Source organism: Sus scrofa, chromosome 1, assembly GCF_054392235.1.
Source record: "Sus scrofa isolate SSC_HxYL_T2T_F1_AM1 chromosome 1, Sscrofa_HxYL_maternal_Yorkshire_Landrace_v2.0, whole genome shotgun sequence".
Classification (NCBI taxonomy): Eukaryota; Metazoa; Chordata; class Mammalia; order Artiodactyla; family Suidae; genus Sus; species Sus scrofa.
The window spans coordinates 175,066,047-175,088,982 of NC_139383.1; the positions used below are offsets into that span (position 1 = coordinate 175,066,047).

The following is a 22,936-nucleotide window of genomic DNA, read 5'->3' on the forward strand; positions in this document are numbered from 1 at the left end:
AATGGCGTCCCAATTGCTGAAGGAACTCGGGGTGCTTGCTGATGAGAAGTGGGCAGCCACCCGGCAAGGCTGGAGGGAAAGCAGGACAGGGCCCCACATCCCTGCTGCAGGGGGTCTAGTTTTCCCAGTGGGTGATCCCTCCCCCCCAACTGAGCCTTGAGCTGGGCCATAAACACCTTCTCAACTCAGTCTGCAGATGCTCCAGAGAAAGGCTGGAAGCTGCTTCCTAAACCTGGATTTTGCTAAAGGCTCTTCTGCAATTCCCTCTGGGAGTTAGATGCTGGAGTAAAAAGAAAATGCATGTGTTGCTTTTCAAACGGCAAGGGTGTGTGTCCATTTTTAATGAGGAGATAGGGAGGGTTGGAGGAGAGCTTACTCCCACTCCTAGGGAGATAAAGGCCACCAAAAGTCCTGTAGTCTGGAGCCCAGGTGTGCTGCCCAGAGGCATCAGGGACATGATCCCTCAAAAGCAGTGAGCAGCAGTGACAATAACAGGCAACTGTGTGCCAGGCCAAGTCTAAGTGCACTGCATGGATTAACTCAATCTCAAAGCAGCTCTGCACAGCAGGTGCTATCATATAGGTAAGGAAACTGAGGCACAGAAAGAGCTCCCCTATACATACTAGGAGTGGCCCCCTACCTCATCTCCTTCCTGACTTTTTTTTTTTTAAGGCTTCACCTGCATCATATGGAAGTTCCCAGGCTAGGGGTCACATCAGATCTTCGGCTGCTGGCTTACATCACAGCCACGGCAACACTGGATCCAAGCCACATCTGCAACCTACACCACAGCTCACAGCAACGCCAGATCCTTAACCTACTGAGCGAGGCCAGGGATCAAACCCGTATCCTCAGAGGTACTAGTTGAGTTTGTAACCCACTGAGCCACAACAGGAACTCCCACCTCCTTCATGCTTTTACTTAAATGTCACCTTTTTATCAAGACCTTCCCTAACCACTCTGTTTAAAACTATAATCCCATTCCCCACTCCATCACTCCCTTGTCACCATTCCTATTTTCTTCCCACATTACTTGTCACCTTCAGATATGCTTTATCATCTACTAACTTATTCTGTTTCTAGGCTGGCAGCCTTGCCTAGAATGGAAGCTCCACAAGGGCAGAGATTCCAGTCTGCTCATCTTGTATCATTCACTGCTGTGTCCCCAACAGCTAGAACAGGGCCCGACATATACTAACCGCTCTGTAAATACTTGTTAAATGAGTAGAGGTTGAGTCACCTGCCCAAGGTCACCCAGCTCTTAAATGGCAGAGCTGAGGTTCAAAGCCATGCACTCTGGTCCCTGACCCAATGCTCTAAATCACCGCCCCTCACCCAGGAAGGATTTCTTCCTAATCAGGACACATCACGGGTATTATAGAAGGACCAACCTCACCACTGCTGAATGAAACTCATGGGCATAGTGATCTCTGAGCTTTTGATGTTCCCCTGAACTGAGTTGGGAATGCCAGGGCTGCTGGTAGCAGCCCCCAGCTGACTTTGTGTGGGCAAAGACAGGCAGACTTGAAAACAGACCCTCTGCAAATAAGCCGTGTGTTGTGGATGCTTTTGCCCCACCCCACCCCACGATTCATACATTCATACGTTGCAGCCCTAACCCCAGTGTGGTTGTATTTGGAGTAAGGAAGTAATTAAGGTCAAGTGAGGTCATAAGGGTGGGGCCCTGATCCAACAGGATTAGCAACGTTATAAGAGTCACCAGAAAGCACTCAGCAAAGCCATGTGAGCACACAGCAAGAACGCAGCTGTCTGAAAGCCAGGAAGAGAGTTCTCACCATTACACAAATTGGCCAGGATCTTGATCTTGGACTTCCAGCCTCCAGAACTTTGAGAAGATGAATTTCTGTTGTTTAAGCCACCCAGCCTATGCTACTGTGTTAGAGCAGTATGAGCAGACTAATGTACTCTGCCATTGCTAAGTACTGATGGCTCCCCACCACCTTCAGGTAAGGTTCAGACTCCAGCAGCTGGTGCCAATTGTGATTAATTGACTAATGGTGGCTGAACCAGGCCCCTCTTAGGTGCCTTCCCAGATCTGCTCTGCCCCACTTGCCTCCCAGACCATCCGTCAGCTACTTTCTCAATGGAGAGCCAGTCCACCACCATTACATCTCATCTAACATCACTGCTGTCTCAGCCTCCTCTGGGGTGAGGCTCTGGCACAGTCTGCCCTGCACCCAACACAGGAGCCATAGCAGCTCCAGTGCCCAGGTTCAGTTCACCTGGTGCTGGATTGTTCTCACTTCTGGACTCGGCTAAGGCCCCATACCACAGGCAATGGGACCCAGGAGTTCAGGGAAGTTAATGCCCCAAGGGAAAAACGTGGACCAATGAGAGCCCGAGATGCTGACAGATTCTGTCCCTTCCACCCCAGGTACACGGTTTTGAGTCATGCTGGTTCCATTCAGCTTAACGACAGACATCTCTCATGAGGAAGCAACCAGCTTTCTTTCCTCACTTCCTCACAAAGCTGTGGCTGATTAGACATTTTCTTTTCCTCCTTCGTCGCTTCACTTCCCTTTCCCTCTCACTCTCCTCGCCCTGGAACTGCACCCTTACCAGAAAAGCACAAGCAAATTTTGCCTCAAACGCTGTTTTCTGGAGCTCCCATAGTGGCTCAGTGGATGAAGAACCTAACTAGCATCCATGAGGGTTCAGGTTTGATCCCTGGCCTTGCTCAGTGGGTTAAGGATCCGGCATCCCCATGAGCTGCGGTGTAGGTCGCAGGTGTGGCTCAGATCCTGCATTGCTGTGGCTGTGGCACAGGCCAGCAGCTACAGCTCCAATTCGATCCCTAGCCTGGCAATTTGATCCATATGCTGTGGGTATGGCCCTTAAAAGAAAAAAAAAAAAGGGAACCCAGGATCTACTCAGCCAGGGATAGCCCTTGGTGCCTAGCAGGGCCTTACTCAGAGTAAAAACCCAAAGAGAAAATGAAGTATTGACTTTGAGAAGGAAACAAGATACTGCCAACCCTTTGATGGGGGAATGAAGACCCCAATTCTTGGAGACACAAAGAATGCTTCCACCCATGGGAAGGTGAAAGCAGCCCAGGCTCCATGGGGACTTGACTTCCTGAAAGACACTGAAGGGAGTCAAGCCTGTCGCTAGTCTGACAAGCATGTGATGAACAATTTATACTAGGGTGTAAAAGACATTCCATGGAAACTGTTTTCTAATGGAGCCCATGAGGACTGGTGATGCTAACTCTTATTGAGTCTTTATTAATTTCCAGGCGCTAAGCTAACCCTCTACCTAACTGTTCATTTAATCATCACGACAACCCTCTGTACTGTTATTAGTATGAAATACTATTATTACTGCCCCTTTCACAGATGAGAAAATGGGAGCTCACACAAGTTAAGTAACATGCCAGAAACCACAGTGCTAGGACTCAACCTGCATCCAAAGAGAGAATGTTCAGCACAGTGAAGGCCCGTAAGGAAGATACTTTGGGAACACAGCCCTCCTCAGGAAGATTTTCAGCTTGGTGTTTTCTGTGGCTTTAGAAGTATCATTAATTAAGCACCAGGTAGGGATCTAATGTACAACATGATAAATATCATTAACACTGCTATGTGTTATAGATGAAAGTTGTTGAGCGTAGTCAATCCTGAGAGTTCTCATCACAAGAAAAAAAAAAAAAAAAAACTTTTTCCTGTCTCTTTAATTTTGTGCCTATATGAGAATGATGGATGTTTTCTAAACTTATTGTGATAATCACTTCATGATGTATGTCAATCAAGTCATTATGCTATATACCTCACACTTACACAGTGCCATATGTCGACTATATCTTAGTAAAACTGGAAGAAAAAAAATAAATGAAATTATGTATTAGGTGTTTGTGTCTTTTTCTTTTTTTTATTCTTTTAAGGCTGCATCCTCAGCCTATGGCATACGACACAGCCACAGCAACAGGGAATCCAAGCCGTATCTGCAACCAACACTGCAGTTCATGGCAACGCCAGATCCTTAACCCACTGAGTGAGGCCAGGTATCGAACCCACATCCTCACAGACGCTGTAGAGTTCTTAACCTGCTGAACCACAATGGGAACTCTTAGATGTTTAAAAAGAAAAAAACATCCTTTGCTCCTTTGTCTTCCTCAAGGCCAGCCCCGGCCTCAAGGTCCTACCCCAAACAGAGACAGGTAAAAAGGGGCCAAAACATCCGAGGTGGCCCTTGCTCTTCACCCCCAGAGCGGTGAGTCAGTGGGGGCTTGAGAAGCAGGCAACAGGGCACAGTTGAAGTGTATCTGTCTCTGGCTCTGGTGTGACATAGTTGGCTCTGGTCAGGAGCAGCTACCTGTGGAACAAGCAAGTGTTCTCATCTCAACTGCTCCTCCCAGGGCCCCAGGGCCTCTACCCTCCAACCAAACCCTCTGCTCAATGGCAGGCAAAGCAGAGGTTTCCATTTTCATCCTCCCCCAGCCCCCCAGTTCTGAGAAGAAATTCTGGACAGGAAAGAACAAAAGAAAAAGCAGCAATTCTTAATATAATGACCCTCAGGAAGAGCAACTCCATTTTACCTTGAAAACTGCAGAACTGAAAGCAGAGTCTATGTAGACAAAGCAAATGATATGCATGTAATATGCAAATGATATGAATGTAAAATGCAAATGATCAGGGCTAGCCTGGGCTGAGGCGCCCAGCAGCCTCTAGAGGGAGGTAGAGGAAAGCGGACCCAAGGAGGTTAGGTCCTGGATCGGCAACTGGGTGTTTTGGGTGGGAGCACCCTAAAAGGGACCTCATCCAAGGCACTGTGAACCTTCCCAACCCCATGGAATCTTCCAGTCCCACCAGCATTTCACTACATACACGTGCACACACATTCACACTGTCGTTGTCACCATACCCACACACACATTAAAGCACACATACTCACACACACACACACACACACACACACACAGAATCATGCTGTCCCGAAACACTGACACACAGACACAGGCCATTCACAAAGACACACAGACTCACATACACACCCACTCCATCACACACTTGAATACACGCACACACACACAGATGAAAGCAGAAACATCCACAGACACACACACACAGAAACACACCAACACGGACACAAACACAGGCCCATGCTGTCCCAGTGCAGCCGGTCTGATAAATCTATCTGGAAAAGAAAGAAATCCAGATGTACTAAAAATCTACTTTGTGCCAGGCATCGTGCAGGAACAAAGCAAGGTGAAGAAGTCGGGGGGGTGAATATTGCTAATACTTACGGACAAGGCAAAGGAGGCCCAAAGGTGAGAAAATAGGCCCCAGCTTACCCAGAAAGCAGCAAGAAGGTGAGAGACCCAGCTTTGCAGGGTACCACGATGCCACGCCATTCCCCCGTGCCCAGCAGAGCCTTCCCCGTGCACAGTGGGACGGACATCACTGCCAGCTCCTTTCTCCTCCCCCTCGTGCCCCACCCTCTCCAGCCAGCTGTTAACTTCAGGCTTCCTCGAAGCCACTCCAGCCCTTCTCCCTGCAGCCCTCTCATCACTTTGGCTGGGGTGTGCTCTGTGATGCAACCCCACATTAATTCTGACCTTTGTATAATCTAATTGGGAAATCTGCTGGAGGAGGAAGGGAATTGTTTCTTTCAACCCAAATGGGATTCAAGACTGGATGATCAGTTGCTACCTGTCCCTGGGTGAATGCTCACACTAGAAAAATGACTCTTTCCTCCAAAGTATACAACCTTTAAAAGCCACCCCGTCTACCCCTTCCTCCACACACACACACACACACGCACACACGTGCACACGCTCACAAAGAAATGTGCCTTTTAGGGAAAAGAATGAATAAGATACCTCGATCTTTGCCATTAAGTCACTGTGACACTTTAGGCAAGTCACCCACCAACCCAGGGTCTCTGTTTCCTCAGTGGTCTCACATGAGACAAGCTGATTCCCAAGGCCCTTCCTCTCTCCAACGTCTCACCTTCCGTCTCCCTGGGAGCCCAAGAGCCTGAGGCCAGCAGTTGCTCTCCCCAGGACTGTCCACCGATCTTGGGGACCCGCTCCTAATGCTGGGATCCGACAGGAGCTAAGGCCTGGGCCCAGTCTGGGAAGGACAAAGTCAGCCACAGCCACAAATCTATAAAGTCAAGATTCACCCATCACCCCCAGGCTTCTGGCCTGCTGACCTGAGACACTCTATGTCCCCCTGGTCGCCTCGAGGTTTAGAAGAAAGGTCAGCAAAGAGCAGGGAACTCTAAGATCTAGTAAGGCCGTGATTACCCATGCAAGCTAGAAAGGTTGCAAAATGCCATATTGATGGTTTTGAGTGTATTTTAGGGCCTCAGATTCTTTCCAAATTAATATTCATGGGGATAGGCATGCCATTTATTTGCATATGCAGATTGTTGCTCATCCACTGCAGGATAAAAAAGTTTGGGGGTGTTTTTATTTATTGTATTTATTTTAAGCTAGGATGATAAACCAGTTAAGTCAGGCAGGGAAGGACAGCTTCCAAGGGCAGGAATGGGTTTTAAATAATTTCTGCTCTGAGGAAAGGTGGATCCTGGATACACAGGGGTGAGTCACTCTGACCCTGACCAGCAGAATCAATTCCAGGACAGCTCTTCCAAGGTCATCCCATTAAGCCAATAGCTCAGGAAGCCTGGCCACATCCAGTGGCCCACACAAGCCTCTGGAAAACCAAGCCCACCACTGTCACTCAAGGTCATGGCTGAGAGGTAGGCACAAGTCTGGGGTGTGGTTTTAGTATATGTGCTACCGAAGCGAGCGCTGGGGTGCTACTTTAAGTGAGTCACTTGAGCCCCTGTTTCAGAGGATGCTAACCAGCTTTGCCAAGATGTTGTAAAATACACACCAGAGAGTCACGGCGATGGATGATGGATGGTAGTGATGGTCACACAACATTACAAAGTACTTAATACCAGTGAACTGTACACTTCAAAATGGTTAAGATGATAAATTTTATTCTATGCTTATTTTACCACAATAAAAATAAAATTTAAAAAAGAACACAAGGGGGAGGTAGTGGGACGGACTGGGAATTTGGGGTTAATAGATGCAAACTATTGCCTTTGGAATGGATAAGCAATGAGATCAGGCTGTATAGCACTGGGAACTACGTCTAGTCACTTATGATGGAGCACGGTCATGTGAAAAAAAGAACGTATATATGTATGTGTGACTGGGTCACCTTGCTGTACAGTAGAAAATTGACAGAACACTGTAAACCAGCTATGATGGAAAAAATAAAAATCATTAAAAGGAACACAAAAACCTGAAAATATATGCAGCCAAAAAATGCTTGCTGAAGTGTGAAGCCCTAATAAAGGCTGTTAAGGCATCTTCTCTCCTGGGGTAACTGGCATCCACCCATCCCAGGCCCCTTCAGGGAAGACTCCACCTGCCGCCACAGCCATTCAAAGCCAACTGAAGATCTGAGAACCATTATTCTGCTTTTTATCAGCTTTGCTTCTCTTTTCTGCACCAAATAACATCCTAATTACTCCACCAGAAAGCTATGAGTCCACTGTGAGAACCCAGAGGTTCCCACATTACTCCAAAGTACTTTTACCCTGATCACTCAAAGCACTCTGAAGCCTGGTAAGGGGCCACAGGGAGGGAGGCAGTGAAGCCCGGTGGGAAGTTCAGGGGCTCTGAGTCATGCAGAACTGGCTGGCATCCAGACGCTGCCAGTGTCCAATGGGACCTTGACTGTTCAATCTCTCTGAGCCTCGACCTTCTCATCTGTAAGATGGGGCTAATACTATTCTACCTATTTCTTGAGATAATGGTGAAGAAGAGGTTCTAACCGTGGTTTCTATTATTAGGATCTCAGAACAGTGAGCTGCACTTCCAGCATTAACTCTTTCAGACCACTAGGGACGCTGTCTTGGCACACTTAACAGTTGTTCTCAAGTACCGAAGTACTGGTGTTGTGTTCATTTCAGTGACCAAGCAGTCACACTCAGTCTCAAGGCCCGGCTTTGCATCATTGTCTGCTGCTGCACTAAAATTAAGTAGGGATCTTTTAACTGTTGTGGGCTTATGAGAAAAAAGGACCACCTAACACATAAATGCTTTTGTGCCAAGGGCTGGCCAGATGACCCTTCAGCATGTCGTAGGAATAAAAATTCCAGCTAAGAAAAGCAGGAGGAGAGTTGAGTCTCCATAGGGCACATGGTGGAGGGAGCAACCAAAACCATGATCTTGTATCAAGGGCTGATTCAGTCTTAGCACGACAGCCTCTATCACGTTAAGTCAGTATTATTAATCTAAATGTTATTGGCTTTGGCTTTGTAGTGTGCATTTTAATTTATAAACTTGTCTGGGCTCTAAGGTTATGTATGAGTTATAAGCTTAAGTTGTTTATGCCTTATTTTATATATACATTTTTTAATATTACTATGTTAACAATTTAAAACAATGTCGAAGGTCTGTGGGAGGTATTCTCCCCCTTTAAAATGGAATCATCTGTACATTTCTCAAGTTTTAAAACTAATGGCCTAAAATTAATGCAGAGACCAACATTGGGGAGTAGCTAGAGTCCCTAAAAATCAGGGGTTTTGTTATTTTCTTCTACCGTGGATGAGAAGAGGGGAGGTTTGGCTGAGAAGAAACTGCGATAGGTGAAGGTTAAGGGATCTGCCCAAGGTCATTCATAGGTCAGTCTCCACACTCAGGATTCCTACCTTGGCTGTCAGGGAGGTCTCTGGAATCTTGAGTGAATTCCTTCCTCCTCTGCTCCTGAAACATCTTATTCCACTTTCACTGAACAATACAAGCTAATAAGGAGCCCAAGCGATCTTGGCTTTCTCTGCATCTCAACTCCTCTCCCTCCCCTGCTCAGAGCCAAAACTGCATCCAAGACCTGAGGAAAGGTGGATTCCTCCCTCTCCTAGCTCCAGGCAGAGGCTCGCAGAGGCTCCCAGCTCAAAGTCTCCAAGGATGTCCAGAATAGATTTCCCATCTATCATGAAGGGACAATGGGCACAGTGTGAAGACAGTTCCACCCACAGATCTCCACAGAGCCCACCCCTTGCTCACCTCGGACACCAGCATCTTCCGGAAAGAGTTGTGGTAAATGTCAGAGTTTTAAACGTTCCCAAACACACAAAAGAGGATCTGAGTCTCGTCAGAGACAACAGGTGGAAGGAGGCAGGGGGACACGGCAAATGGGGAGAAGAGACTGGGAGAACAGGGCACCCACAGGTCAAGAGAACGTCAGGAAGATGTACGAAATCGAGTGCAGAGGGAAGAACTCGACTTTGCCTCCCTCTGCCTCCCGCTGCAGAGCGAGCCTGGCAAGCCACTTAACCTCTCCAGCCTCCACTTCCTCATCTGTAAAATGACAATAATCCTGACCTCACAGGGTGGTTACAAGGCTGGGTTAAAACAGTTTCTAAAAATCACCTAGAGTAGTGTCTGGCATACAGCAGACAGGCATTCATCAAATTGAGTCCCTTCTCCGAATTGGGGTTAAGGAAAAAAGGGTGAAGATTAATTGATTTTTAGGTAAATAACCTTATTTCCCTATTTCTGTGATTTATTAATTCAATAAATACTCACTGAAGTGCTACGTGCTGGATACAAAGAAGGATCCACTCCGACCCCATCTCGGACCTCGATGGCCTTACATCCAATTGGGAAGACAAGGAACTTTCCAACAAAATGCTGAACAATGACCTGCGAGTGCATTATTAAGTACCGAATTTGTGCTGTAGGCAATAATTGCTACAGAAGTTCAGGGGAAGGAAAGATCGATGCTTCGAGATCACGATGGGCTCTGGTGGTCAGGGAAGGTCTAATGAGGATGCAGCTCTAACACTGGCCCTGAAGGAAAGGGTGATTTGACTTTGAAGCACAGTCAGACATGGTGGTGAGTCCTGGCAGGTGATGATAGGGAGATAGGACACAGGCAGGTTGCAGAGTCAAAGAGACTCCAATGTCTTTTGGAGGAGTTTGGGCTTCATCCAGTGAGTAGTACTATGGGGGAAAATGTAAGGTAACCGTGGATGTAAATAATGTTTTAGGATGACTTGAAGAAGGGAGATAAAAGAGGCCAGGAAATGGCACCTCAAGCAACATAATGCGTCTGCAGCACAGATTCGGGAATCATTGCCACCTCTGCACTAGAATGACAGGGAATCCTATCTGTGGAGCCCCACACACTGTGCCTATGTCCCCGTGACCCCCAGGCACTTTGCCCTGGGGCCGAGGTCAGAGCAGGAGGCCAGTGCCATCATGAAGCACAAGGTGGAAAGAATAGGAACAATGGGGAGGGCTTGGGCCAGAAAAGAGGACCTTTGTGGTTTTTTTGGGTTTTTTGTTTTTTGTCTTTTTGCCTTTTCTAGGGCCGCTCCCTCGGCATGTGGAGGTCCCCAGGCTAGGGGTCCAATCTGAGCTGTAGCCACTGGCCTACGCCACAGCCACAGCAAAGCGGAATCTGAGCCACATCTGCGACCTATACCACAGCTCACAGCAACACAGGATCCTTAACTCACTGAGCAAGGCCAGGGATCAAACCGGCAGCCTCATGGTTCCTAGTCGGATTCATTAACCACTGAGCCACGACGGGAACTCCCAGAAAGGAGGACTTATATTCAAGAAACATAATGAAGACAAAAGAAAGTTGGTACTTGAATACTGGACATAGAAGGAGAAGGCCAGCATCAAAAGTGTGGCTAAGGTTTTGAACGCAAGCATCTGGGAAGATGGAGCCGCCAACAAGAAGAATGAGGAATCCAGAAGGGCAGATGGCTTAAGCGACAGGAAGACATTAGATTTCATTTTAGGCGTATATATTTTATGATGGCAGCCAGACATCATCATGCTCATCATCATAAGGATAATAATATCTAATCAGCAATGGAAATGTAGTATGAAAAGGTGATTGATTGATGACTGGGTCATCCAGAAGTGGAAACGAGGAATCCAAGACTGCCAATGAAGCCACCACAACTACAACAGACTGTGTTTGAACTGTAAGAGACATAAAAGATCTCAGAGTTCCCTGTGGCACAGCAGGTTAAGGATCTGGCATTGTCACCGCAAGGGCTAAGTCACCACTGTGGTGAGGGTTCCATCCCTGGCCCAGGAACATCCACATACTATGGGGCACAGCCAAAACAAACAAGAGATATCATTTTAACCAACGGTCCCATTTTACAGCTGAGAAAAGAAAAACAAGAGGCAGCAAGATAGGCAGAAGGAGCTCATAATCCATCCATACCAAGATGCTGGAATTCCAGTATGCGCTATGAACCACTTTCTCCAGGAAGTCTTCCCTAACTACTGTGGCTCCCACTGATGTCATGCTCCTCCTCCCATGGTCGGTCTGAAAGTCATAATCATTTATTTACTCTCTGGTTCTGTTCTCTGACTGTTTGATAGTCTACATGGTCTAGTCCTCACATGTCTCTTGCACTAGACTATAATTCTTTGATGTCAAAGAGCAAATCTTCAAATAATCTACTTCTTCTTATAAGTGTAATTTTTGAGTTATTTCAGATTTATCTTCCCAATAAATCCCCATTGAACAGAGGATTAAACTGAGGCACAAAGACGTGAAATACTGTGCTCAAAGTCACAGGGCTAAAAAGGAGTAGAGAGAATTCAAACCTAGGTCTTAAACTCTATAGCAGGTAAAGTTGGTTGCTCCTTTCTTCTTCACAAAAGCATCCTAATTTTTTTTTCCTTTCTGAGGCTCAACTCACAAATCAAGATTATTCTAGGCCAATTATGATGTGGTCTCCTTCCCTTGCCTGTGGTTGGCTTATGCATGGACATGTGACTCACAATTCCAGCTGATGTGACACGAGGGAAAGTCTATTGAGGGGCTTCTGGTAAAGGCTCCCCTCCTGCGTTTTCTGCCTCTGCACATTATCATAAGAGTGTCATACCTGGAAGAGTTACAGCCATCTTGGGACCTTGAGACTAAGGAAAGATGAAAAGGATCTAGAACTTTGATGATGCTATTGAACCACTGAAAGAACTAAGCTTGGGGCAGATAGCCCACACCTGTTGTAGTGGGAGGTACTAAGTTCCTTATTGTTTCAGCCAGTTGAGTTCAGGTTTTCTGCTGCTTGCAGCCCTGACTGATACCCACTCCAATCAAGGGACCCACTCCAATCAAGGGCTGTTGTCACTACTGGTATCTGAGCCAAGCATTATAGGAGATATACAAGTAAAAGTCCTGGTCCCTGACCTCATTGTGCCTTTCCCAAGATTGGACATTCAGTAAGTGTTCTATATATATCTATATACAGTCTATGCATATGTTTTCTCTCTCTCTAAATATATATGTGTGTGTGTGTACATGTGTATATATATGTATATATGTGTGTGTGTATATATATATATAGTTTTTTCAGGGCTGCACCCGCAGTATATGGAAGTTCCCAGACCAAGGGTCAAATCAGAGCCATAGCTGCCGGCCACAGCCACAGCCACAGCCACAGCCACGCCAGATCCAAGCCACATCCATGACGTACACCACAGCTTGCAGCAACGCTGGATCCTTAACCCACTGAGGGAGGCCAGGGATTGAACCTGCATCCTCATGGACACTAGTCATGTTCTTAATCCCCTGAGCCACAATGGGAACTCCCATTTAATCTATATTTGATGCATTGATTCTCCCTTTTGTCACCATTAACAGGGCCTATATTCCCGGAAGGCATCTTTCTTCCCTTTACTCAGCCTCAGTGATTAGCTCCCAGTTTCAGTCTCCCATTCAGACTGTGGTTTCAACACTCCTGACCAGGTCCTTCCCCATTGCCTCCCCCTACCTCAAAGGATCAAGCTTAAAGCAAGGGACTTGGCCCAGAGACCATCAGTGAAACTCCACATTCCTAAACATTTGTTCTTTGAAATGTCTTTCTCAATTAGATCTCACCCAAATGTTTGAGAGTCAGGCTGACTTCCAACTTCCTACTCCAGAGCAGACATGTTGAGCCTGCATAATTACTGTAGCCAGCTTTATTTGCTATAAAAACATGGATTTTTTTTTTTTTTGCTCCTTCTCAACTGTAAAATAATCAATAAATAGAATCCAGATGAAAAATGCCAGCATTTAGGAGAACAACTCTTTTATGGCTCTTTTCTTTTGGGTCTAATTAACACATTGGGGATAAAATGTGCTGCTACATTTGCCAACCAGCAAAGGTGAAACATACACTCTCCTTTCCTCCTGCAGGGACACAGCTTCACATCAGGAACACAGGTAAAACAGACAGGCCGTTTCAAAACATTGTGAAATGCTCCACAAACAGCTATGGAAACCTGTGAGGTAGACTTCAACTCTTCTCTGTTCACACTGGCTGTTCAATTTTTTTTCTCTGTCCCCTAAGAACACATCACATAGTTGCTGTCAAATGAAACACAGAGAGTCCCGTGAGCAGGAGAAGCAATCTCTCTGTTTTGTTTTGTTTTGTTTTGTTTTGTTTTGTTTGTCTTTTTAGGGCTGCACCCCCATGGCATATGGAAGTTCCCAGGCTAGGGGTCGAATTGGAGCTACCAAATTCAAGCCATGTCTTCGACCTACACCACAGCTCATGGCAACGGTGGATCCTTAACCCACTGAAGGAAGCCATGGCTTGAATCTGTGTCCTCATGGATACGAGTCGGGTTCATTACCACTGAGCCACAATGGGAACTTCCCTGACTCTCTTTTAAATGAGGAAGACATGCCTTTTTGGACAATGACCACCTGAGCCATGAAAGTTTCATGTGGGGCTCTCAGAGTGGATGACACCTTTTCAATTATAACACTGCTATAATAAACCCCCACAGAGCCACAGGCCATGGAGTCTATATCCAACACAGGATACCTATTTGTTCCCTAATTATATTGCAATATATTCTCCCTGCATGTGTACTGATGAAGATAAAATATTCTTTTAATTCTATGGCCTCCTGCAGGGTAAAGGAGAGGGGACCATACATGGGCAAATTCTGGGAGTTCCTGATACTAAATCACAGCCTTTGTTCCAGGCTCCCTCATTGCATAATCACTCAAGAAAATCACTCACTTTCCCTTATTCTAACACAGCGGTTCTCTCTTCGTGGTCCAGGGGCCAAGATCATCAGCATCACCTGGGAACTTGTTAAAAATTCAAATGACTATGCCCACTCCCAGACCTACTCAGTCAAAACTTTGGGACTGGAGCACAGCAATCTGTGTTAAAACAATCCTTCCACGGTTACGTCTGAGAAGCACTGGTCTACAAAACTGGAAGGAAAGAGCATCATTTTAAATAGAATCAGGGACCAGGAATACCTGGACTCTATAGGGCCTGGGCTCCTTTCTGAGCATCTGTCTCCATCTGCAGAGTCAGGGCTCCATTTATCCATCTGTACAATGGGGCTACGGGGTTCACCGAGAAGCTGTGGAGGCTGGAATTTAAGAGGTTCGCAGTTACCTGGCACCAGTCTCTATGGATACCTAGCAAGATCACAGTTGCCAATACTCACCAGCTCCCTCCCGCCATGCTCTGACTGGCAGAAGCTCTGCAGAGCAGTCCTCCAATGCCATATCTAAGGTCATCATTGCAGCTGCCTCTGGGTTACCCTTGGCAACCAGGAGCCAGTGGTCATGGAAGCCCACGGATCACCAAATCTCATGGTCAGTAGTTTCAAGCCTTTTCACCTTGGAGTCTTGAACCACTAAAGTGGCTTGGAATTATTTTTGTTATATCATCCCATTTCAGCACATCTTTAGACACCTTTGTGTATTTGCCTCTGCTCTACAACTAGACTTTAAGCCTGTGGAGGAGGACACCTAGGAGGTCATGGTCATGAGGTAGAGGACCCTGCCTGACTGCTTCATTGCTGGCTCCCCAAGGCCTGGACCAGTGCCTGGCACAAACTAGGAGCTCAAGAACTGCTTGTTGACTAAACATTCCTAGCACAGTAAATGCTCTGCCTACAGTAAGTCCAACAGTATCCCCAAATCTTCGAGTATCTAAATTCTAAAAGTTATGGCTGGGAAAGGTTTAAAGAAAGTGACTTGAAACCCCAGGGGACAAGGAGAAAAGGGCGAAGCAAGAGCCTATTTCCCAGCTGGAGCCACAACCCTTGGTTCACGGGTGCTGACTTCCCCGCCAATTGCTTACCCAAGGTCTGGAAATAGAAGACCTCCGGGCCAGGTTCTGAGCTTGATTCTAAGCAGCTGGTTCTTGCAGCTGTCGTAGTGCTTCTCACCTCAAAGGCCAGATTTCTACTGGTTGTGATGCTGCTGCCTTTTAACCAAACACTTAACAAGAGGTGACCTTTCCTACCCCTAAGTGATTTAAACCTTGTGCTCCACAATCCTTCTTCAATTAGAAATCTCAGGCTCAATTCCAAATCCTCCCTCCAGGAATTATCCCTAATCCTGCTCTCTCCAAACATGATCTCACCTGGGAAGCCTATACTCACTTTCTCAGCTACAAAACAGTGGAGGCTTTTTCCCTGTGGATTGCATTTTTCCCAGCTGGGCAGAGCCTTAAGGGCCCCTTTACCTCCAGACTTCGGTGCAGGAACAAGATAGATAACCAACCGACACCTAAGTGATTTGTCCTAGAGGATGATCACAGCACAGCACCTAACAAGGGACCAGTTCTCTGCCTCTAACCTCACACACACCCAGTCTTCCCGTCTGCAAAGGTCTTATAGTGGACGGATTGGGAACACTTGCCCTGTGATGAGAAAGTGGTTAGGGACAGAGTACCAGAAAAAGCCCTAAACTAGGAATCCGGGGACCTGGTTTGCATTTTCTTCCACACTTTATTAGCTCTAAGGGAATCCTTTCACTTCTCTGGGGCTTCCTTTGCAGATCTGTGAAATGGGAGGAAGAGGTGGAGACCGAAGTCAAGGACCTTGAATTTCTCGAGGCTTAAATAGCATGTGAACAGCGGAGGAAGCTGGCGCGTGGTGAGAGAAGCTGATCGAGTGGCTGAAGGTCAATGCCCTCTGGGGACCCCGCCCAACCTTCAGAGGACAAGGGCCGAGAGACACTCTCCGCAAAGCCCTCAGCTCTCGGTCCCTCTAAATCTTTCGAGGGAAGCTTTCCAACAGCACTCCAACAAAGAGGGCCGCGGAGCCGGGGTCCCGCTAGCTCCGCGGAAGCTGCACGGGGTAGAGAATCCTGCCTCCCGGACCCTGGGAGCTAAAGGACACGCGCCCCTCGGCAGGCTCCGAAAGCCTCGGCCAGCCTTGGCTCGCCGTCACCTGGTCAGGGTATTAACCCGTGCTTTCCCGGCAGAGCGCGGAAAAGGCGCTGATGCCTGGGCACGAGTACCCTGGCGAGAGAGAGCTGAGATGGCCAGGAGCCCAAACCACCCAAAGGCCTCCTTTAACCTGCATGAAGGCCCTGCTCTATGCGCTCCCGGGGCGGGGGGAGTGGTAGGAGGGACAGCGGGAGATTCTGTAGCTGAGCCTCTTTGGAATATTTTTCTAAAGAACACGACAACATTAGAGAAGTCAGACCAGCCTCGCAGCGCAGGCTAGCGGGGACGGATCCCGAGAAGCGGCTACGATAGGATGGAGTCCCGGAGTCCAGGTCTGGGAGAAAAAGCCAGGGCTCCAGGGTTCCGACAATAGTCAAGACGAGGTGCCGCGCTCCCAGGTTCCGGTCGGGTGACGGTTTCGTCCCACTCATGGACCTCGATCCCCGCGAGAGACGATTTTCCTTATTTTTAGTCGTATTTTTTCTAACAATTAGGAAAATAAACCAAATCCAAGAGGAAGGTGGCTGCGCTCTTCGGCTTTAAGGGGCCACAACCACCACCCACCCCACCTCCAATACCACCACCCAAGGCTGGGTGAGAAGTTTGGAACTTCGGGACCGCGCTCCAGGTGCGCACTGGGAGTGACTCGCATCTCTTAACTTCGGGAGCTGAGGTCGCTCCGGGGGTGAAGGAGGAACATCCGAGAAGTAGACCCAAGTGGCCGGCGCCCCAGACTTCCCCAAGAGAGTGGGGAAGACCGGATGAGAAAGAAAGGAAGGGGATATACGTTTCGTTTCGCGCCTCCAAAAAGCAAAAGTGCACATGGCACCGGCCGGGGTTCGGCGGCAGCGAGGCGCACCGCTAGGCACCGCGGGGCACCTGGCAGAGCCTCGCAGGCTCTGCGCCCGGGCCGGCTCGGGGTGGGAGTTTCCAGACTCGGGCGGGCGGGCGCCCTCCCTGGGACAAATGCGCCGCGCTGCTGCGCTCCGGTCTTCCCCCGCCGCGGGCGCTGCGTCCCGACTGCGGCCAGAGAGCCCGCGCCTGCCCACGCCAAGGGGCCCCCACGTCCTGCCGGACCCCTGGCGTTCTACCCGCACTCACCTCCTCCCACCCCCAACTCGGCTTCCGCAGTCCAGACCTCGGCAGGACTGCGGGGATCCAAGGAGCGGGTGGAAAGTTAGTCGCGGGGATGCAAAGCCCCTTTCCCGGTATCAGAACCCCCAACCCCCGTCTCCCTGTGCCCCCAGCGCTCCGAGGCCTCGCGGTCCCTGTCCAGTCACCTACCTGCTTCGCGGTTCGCCCCGGGCTCAGCCAGCCAGTCGAGGTCCTGTTGTCCGGAGCCCGAGACGCGCCGGAGCGTCGGGCCAGAAGCCGGAGCTGCGGGCAGCCCAGAGCTAGGCAGCGGGCGGCGCGCACCGGGAGCGAGTGAGCGAGTCGGCGGGCGGCTGGAGCCGCGACTGCTGCTGCCGCCGCCGCCGCTGCCGAGCCAGCCGCCACCCCCTTCGTCCCTCAGCCCCTCCCTCTCTCCTTCCCTCCCAGCCTCCCTCCTCCCTGCTCGAGGCTGCCTCCCTCCTTTCTCCCCCCACCCTTTTTTTTTTTTTTCCTCTCTCTCTCTTCGGTCCTTTCAGTCCCTGCTCTCTCTCTCGCTCTTGCTCTTTTTCCTATGTTTCGTGTCTCTCTCCAGCTTTCCTTTGGTTTCTTTTTTCTCTGATTCAGTCTTTCCTAGCCTCTCTTCTCGCCTCCCTCCACCCACCCCCCACCTTTTTGTTCTTTTGCTCGTTTCTCTCCGTTTCCTCTTTTCTCTCTCTAGCCTTTCCCTCTTTTTGCCATTTTCTCCTCCGTTTCACCTTTTCCTGTGCTTTCATCCCTACTCTCCTTCTCCCTCGGGTGGGTCAAAGTGGCCTGCGTACCATCTCTTCCCAGCTCGAAAGGATCCCACCCTGGAGTCCGGGGCCACGGGAGCCCTGAGCAGTATTGGTGTCAGGCTAAGGAAGGATGGAGAGGGACCGGCCAGGGCTAGAGACGAGGGATTGAGAAACACCTGGATGGGGAAGGGGTGGGGCGTGGCGGGACAGCAAGAAGGCCAAGAACTCAGAATATCAGGGCCCTAGGCCTGCATTGCTGAGCCATGCCCAATAAACGGAGGAAACTGAGGCCCAGGGAGAAGAGAGCAGGGACTTGCCTTGCTGAGGTCTATTCCACAGGCAAGGCCTGCCTAGACCATCTCTGCTCCTGGCAGCTTGGGAAGGGCTCCTCCACTGATCCCGGAAATGCAGGTGCCAGATGCCCATCCACTGCCAGCATCTCTGCCTGGCCCAATCCCCCAGGTCCCTAGGGCCTCCAAGAGGAAGACTTCTCCCTCCCACAGCACCTTAGGACATATCACTGCCCTACAACATTCCTAGGGGTCTGAGCCAGAAAGAAGGGGAGGACATGGCTCCATAGTCCAAGGGAACCCCTTCTTCCCACCCCCACTCTTCTCCAAGCACTTCTGGACTTATCAACTACTCCTGCTTATCAGGGATGGAGTAGCAGCAGGGTGCTTTGCTTGTGTGGTTTGTCTCCTTTTCTCCTTGAACAGCAAGAGCAGGAAGGCCCAGACGTGGGAAAAGGTGCTGAACACACCCTGGGAGAATACTATTTTTGTGTGAATAAAGCAGATTCATTCTGAGGCTTTGGGAAATGCATGTCTGTACATGCGTCTGAGCACCTAGCCCACTCAGGTCAACTTCAATAATGGACTTCATTGTGGGTATGACAGGCAAGTTCTGCTCAGGGCTGGGACTAGGTTGAAGCCAATGAGACACACCTAAGACACAAAATGTAAGGAGGTACTCACTTTCTAGGTTATGCAGACAAATCTTAGGGCTGTCACCAACCAGCTATGTCACCTTGGTCCATCACTGCCCCTCTCTGGCCTTCTGTTCCCCCACCTGACTATTTAGAGGCTGAAATGGATGTCCTCTAGGGGTTTCTCCAGCTCTGAGGGGCTGCAGGTTGTGGGCATCAGAGATGATTAAGAGAATGGGTTCTAACTTTCTGGGTTTGTATTCCTGCTTTGCAACTGACTGACAGTGACACTGGATAGCTACTTAACCTCTCTAACTTCGGTTTCCCTATCAGTAAAATGTGGATGATAACAGTGCTGTGGGCCCTGTGAGGAATAAACCAAATATTGCACATAGTAGCACTTGATAACTGTTAGCATCTCATATAAACGTAGGTTTTGTTTGTGGGTTTTTTTTGTTTTTGGTTTTTTGTTTTTTTTTTTTTTTGGTCTTTTAGGGCCACACCCATGGCACATGGAGGGTCCCAGGCTAGGGGTCCAATTGGAGCTGCAGCTGCTGGCCCACACCACAGCCACAGCCACACCAGATCCTAGGCTCGTCTTCAACCTAAACCACAGTGCACGGCAACACCGCATCCTTAACCCACTAAGTGAGGCCAGGGATCGAACCCATGTCCTTATGGATGTTAGTCGTGTTCGTTAACCACTGAGCCATGACAGGAACTCCCAAGGTAGGTTTTCGACTATCCTTTCTTCATCTTCACATTGCCTTTTGGATTATGAGTTGTAAATCCCATCTTCTCAAACTTCAATTTCAACAGGTTTGGGGAGGTGGGCAGTTCCTCCTGGATAAGCAGTCCACCCTGCTCAGCAAGCAGATGCATGGGACGCAACATGCTTCTCCATCTCTCACTTGCATTCACAATCAGCTGTGGACTGTATGGCTGAGGCTTGCTGGGCCCCCTCCACACTGAGCTGCGAATGGCCTGGTTTTCTGCCATACTCTAAAAAGCCACGCTGATCTATTAAGCTGCACCTTCTCTATTCAGCTGGCAGGCCTCCAAGGACACATGTCCCAACAGAGCCAGGAACACTTTTAGCAAACATCTCAGAGGGGCAGCTCCGGGTCACGTTGGAACCCACCATTCATCATTCGTTAGCCAGTCCCTGAGAGCCTACTTATGCCAAAGACTGCTTTGCACATCCTACTGCTGTATAATGTTCGACCCAACGGCAACAAGTTTATTTTGGAAGTTATGACAACATCTAGGATCAGGCTACTCATCCAAAGGCACAATCTGAGACAAAAGTCCACTCTTCTAAACGATAAGCCTTGGAGTTCCTGTTGTGTCTCAGCAGAAATGAGGGCATCTGAAGCCCAGTTCCACCTCCACACACTTCAGCCTGGATAGAAGCGGGAGGTGAGGAGGTGGGTAGGAGGACCTCATCCTTCTAAGAAGCTTATTGTCTGAATGCTGGTCTGCGGGGCAGAATGTCCAGGCTCAGACCATGCGGGTCCACACCTTTCCCTCGCTCGGGTGTGCAGGAAATTCCCTTTGTTTTCCTTCCCTTGTCCTCTTTTCCTGGCTGAGGGATCCCCTTTTCCTGTCCCTCTTCCTGCAGAAGTCTGGCTCAAAGACCCAGGGAGGAACATCCAACACCTACCGGGAATGGCTGGAATCTGAATGGTAGAAATATTGTAGGATCTTTAAACTCATCAAGAGAAAATGTCTACTTTCCCACCAGACTCTAAGGTATTTAGGGCCTTATTTACTTTCATATCTATTACAAAACCTTGCATGGGGTCTTGTTTTACAAAAAAGATTAAGTAAAATATTTAGAATTTTTTGGAGTTCCCATCGTAGTGCAGCGGAGACAAACCTGACTAGGAACCGTGAGGTTGTGTGTTCGATCCCTGGCCTCACTCATTGGGTTAAGGATCCGGTGTTGCTGTACCTGTGGTGTCGGCCAGCAGCTACGTGTCTGATTCGACCCCTAGCCTAGGACCTTTGTATGCCTCGGGTACAGCCCCAAAAAGCAAAAAAAAAAAAAAAATTAGGATTTTTTTTTTAAAGGGGGGCACCTGCAGCATATGTTCCCAGGCTAGGGGTCGAATAGGAGCTGCAGCTCCCCACCCACACCACAGCCACAGCAGTGCCAGATTCAAGCCATGTCTGCAGCCTACACTGCAGCTCGCCACAATGCCAGATACTTAACCCACCGAGTGAGGCCAGGCATCAAACCTGCATCCTCATGGATACTAGTCAGATTCTTAACACACTGAGCCACAACAGGAACTCTAGAATTTTTTTTTTTTTTTTTTTTTTTTTTTTTGGTCTTTTTAGGGACTCTCTCGCGGCACATGGAGGTTCCCAGGCTAGGGGTCAAATCAGAGCTACAGCTGCTGGCCTACACCACAGCCACAGCAACATCAGATCTGAGCCATGTCTGTGACCTACACCACAGCCCATGGCAACACCGGATCCTTAGCCCACTGAGGGAGGCCAGAGATCGAACCCAAAACCTCATGGTTCCTCGTCGAATTTGTTTCCACTGTACCACAATAGAAACTCCTAGAATTTACTAATAATGCCTATATATGGTCTCATTTAAAACTCTCAAAAATGCTATCTAGCAGGCATTATTATCCCCTTTCCAAAAGGGGAAACTGAAGTTCTAGTAGAGTAACTTACCCAAGGCCATGTAGCTAGAAAGTGACAACCCAAATTTGAACTCAAGCTGTTTCTTCTTTTTTTATTAAAAAATATTTTCATTAAAGTATATTTGATTTACAATGTTGTCACAATTGCTGATGCACAGTCATACACACACAGTCACACACACATATAATTTTCCATCATGTTCTATCCCAGATTAGATATAATTCCCTGTGCTATACAGTAAGATTTATTGTCTATCCATTCTTTTTTCTTTTTTTTTTTTTTTTTTGTCTTTTTGCCATTTCTTGGGCCGCTCCCATGGCATATGGAGGTTCCCAGGCTAGGGGTCCAGTTGAAGCTGTAGTCACTGGCCTATGCCAGAGCCACAGCAACTCAGGATCCGAGCCACGTCTGCAACCTACACCACAGCTCACGGCAACGTCGGATCCTTAACCCACTGAGCAAGGCCAGGGATCAAACCTGCAACCTCATGGTTCCTAGTCAGATTCATTAACCGCTGTGCCACGACGGGAACTCCTATTGTCTATCCATTCTAAATGTAATAGTTTGCCTCTACTAACCCCAAACGCCCAGTCCATCCCACTCCCTCCCCCTCCCCCATGACAACCACAAGTCTGTTCTCCATGTCTGGGTCTGTTTCTATTTTGTAGATAGGTCCATTTGTGCCATATTTTATATTCCACGTATAAGTGATATTATATGGTATTTGTCTTTCTCTTTCTGACTTCTTTCACTTAGTATAATAATCTTTAGTCGCATCCATGTTGCTACAAATGGCATTATTTCATTCTTTTTTATGGCTGAGTAGTATTCTATTGTATATATGTACCATCTTCTTAATCCATTCCTCTGTTGATGGACAATTAGGCTGTTTCTATGTCTTGGCTATTGTGAATAGTGCTGCAATGAACATAGGGGTGCATGTATCTTTTTGAATTCAAGCCTTTTGAAAGCTCTGTCCTCAGCGCCATAGAGTGTCTCACTGCAGGACTGGGACAGAGTAAGACAAGTGAAGGGCCAACTCTACACTCTCACGACCCTGAGAAAAAGCAGCCGTTGGATACTTGCAAAGAATTAGAAAGGACTGTGGGATCCCTGTTTCCTAGCAAGGGACGAAGAAACTGAGGAGCAGGCAGGATCTAAGGCAACTCAGCAGTGTTATATCTGCACACATAATACACACTAACACAGTACACCCAGCACATCTTCAAATATACCCACACACAACAATCCTGCTCAGGACACAAATTTCTAG

The 22,936-nt window shown here is 48.3% G+C and overlaps 1 protein-coding gene across 27 annotated transcripts in view; it reads right to left on the reverse strand.

The window, feature by feature from the left end:
• The window catches only part of MEGF11 (multiple EGF like domains 11), a 384,198-nt gene extending 366,527 nt beyond the window's left edge, over positions 1-17,671 (reverse strand). For all 27 annotated transcript variants that reach the window (XR_014816993.1, XR_002346342.2, XR_002346341.2 and 24 more), the window contains exon 1: positions 17,497-17,671. The gene's annotated coding sequence lies outside the window, so the exon portion shown is untranslated. The remainder of the gene's footprint in view (positions 1-17,496) is intronic.
• Positions 17,672-22,936: the final 5,265 nt, after the last annotated feature.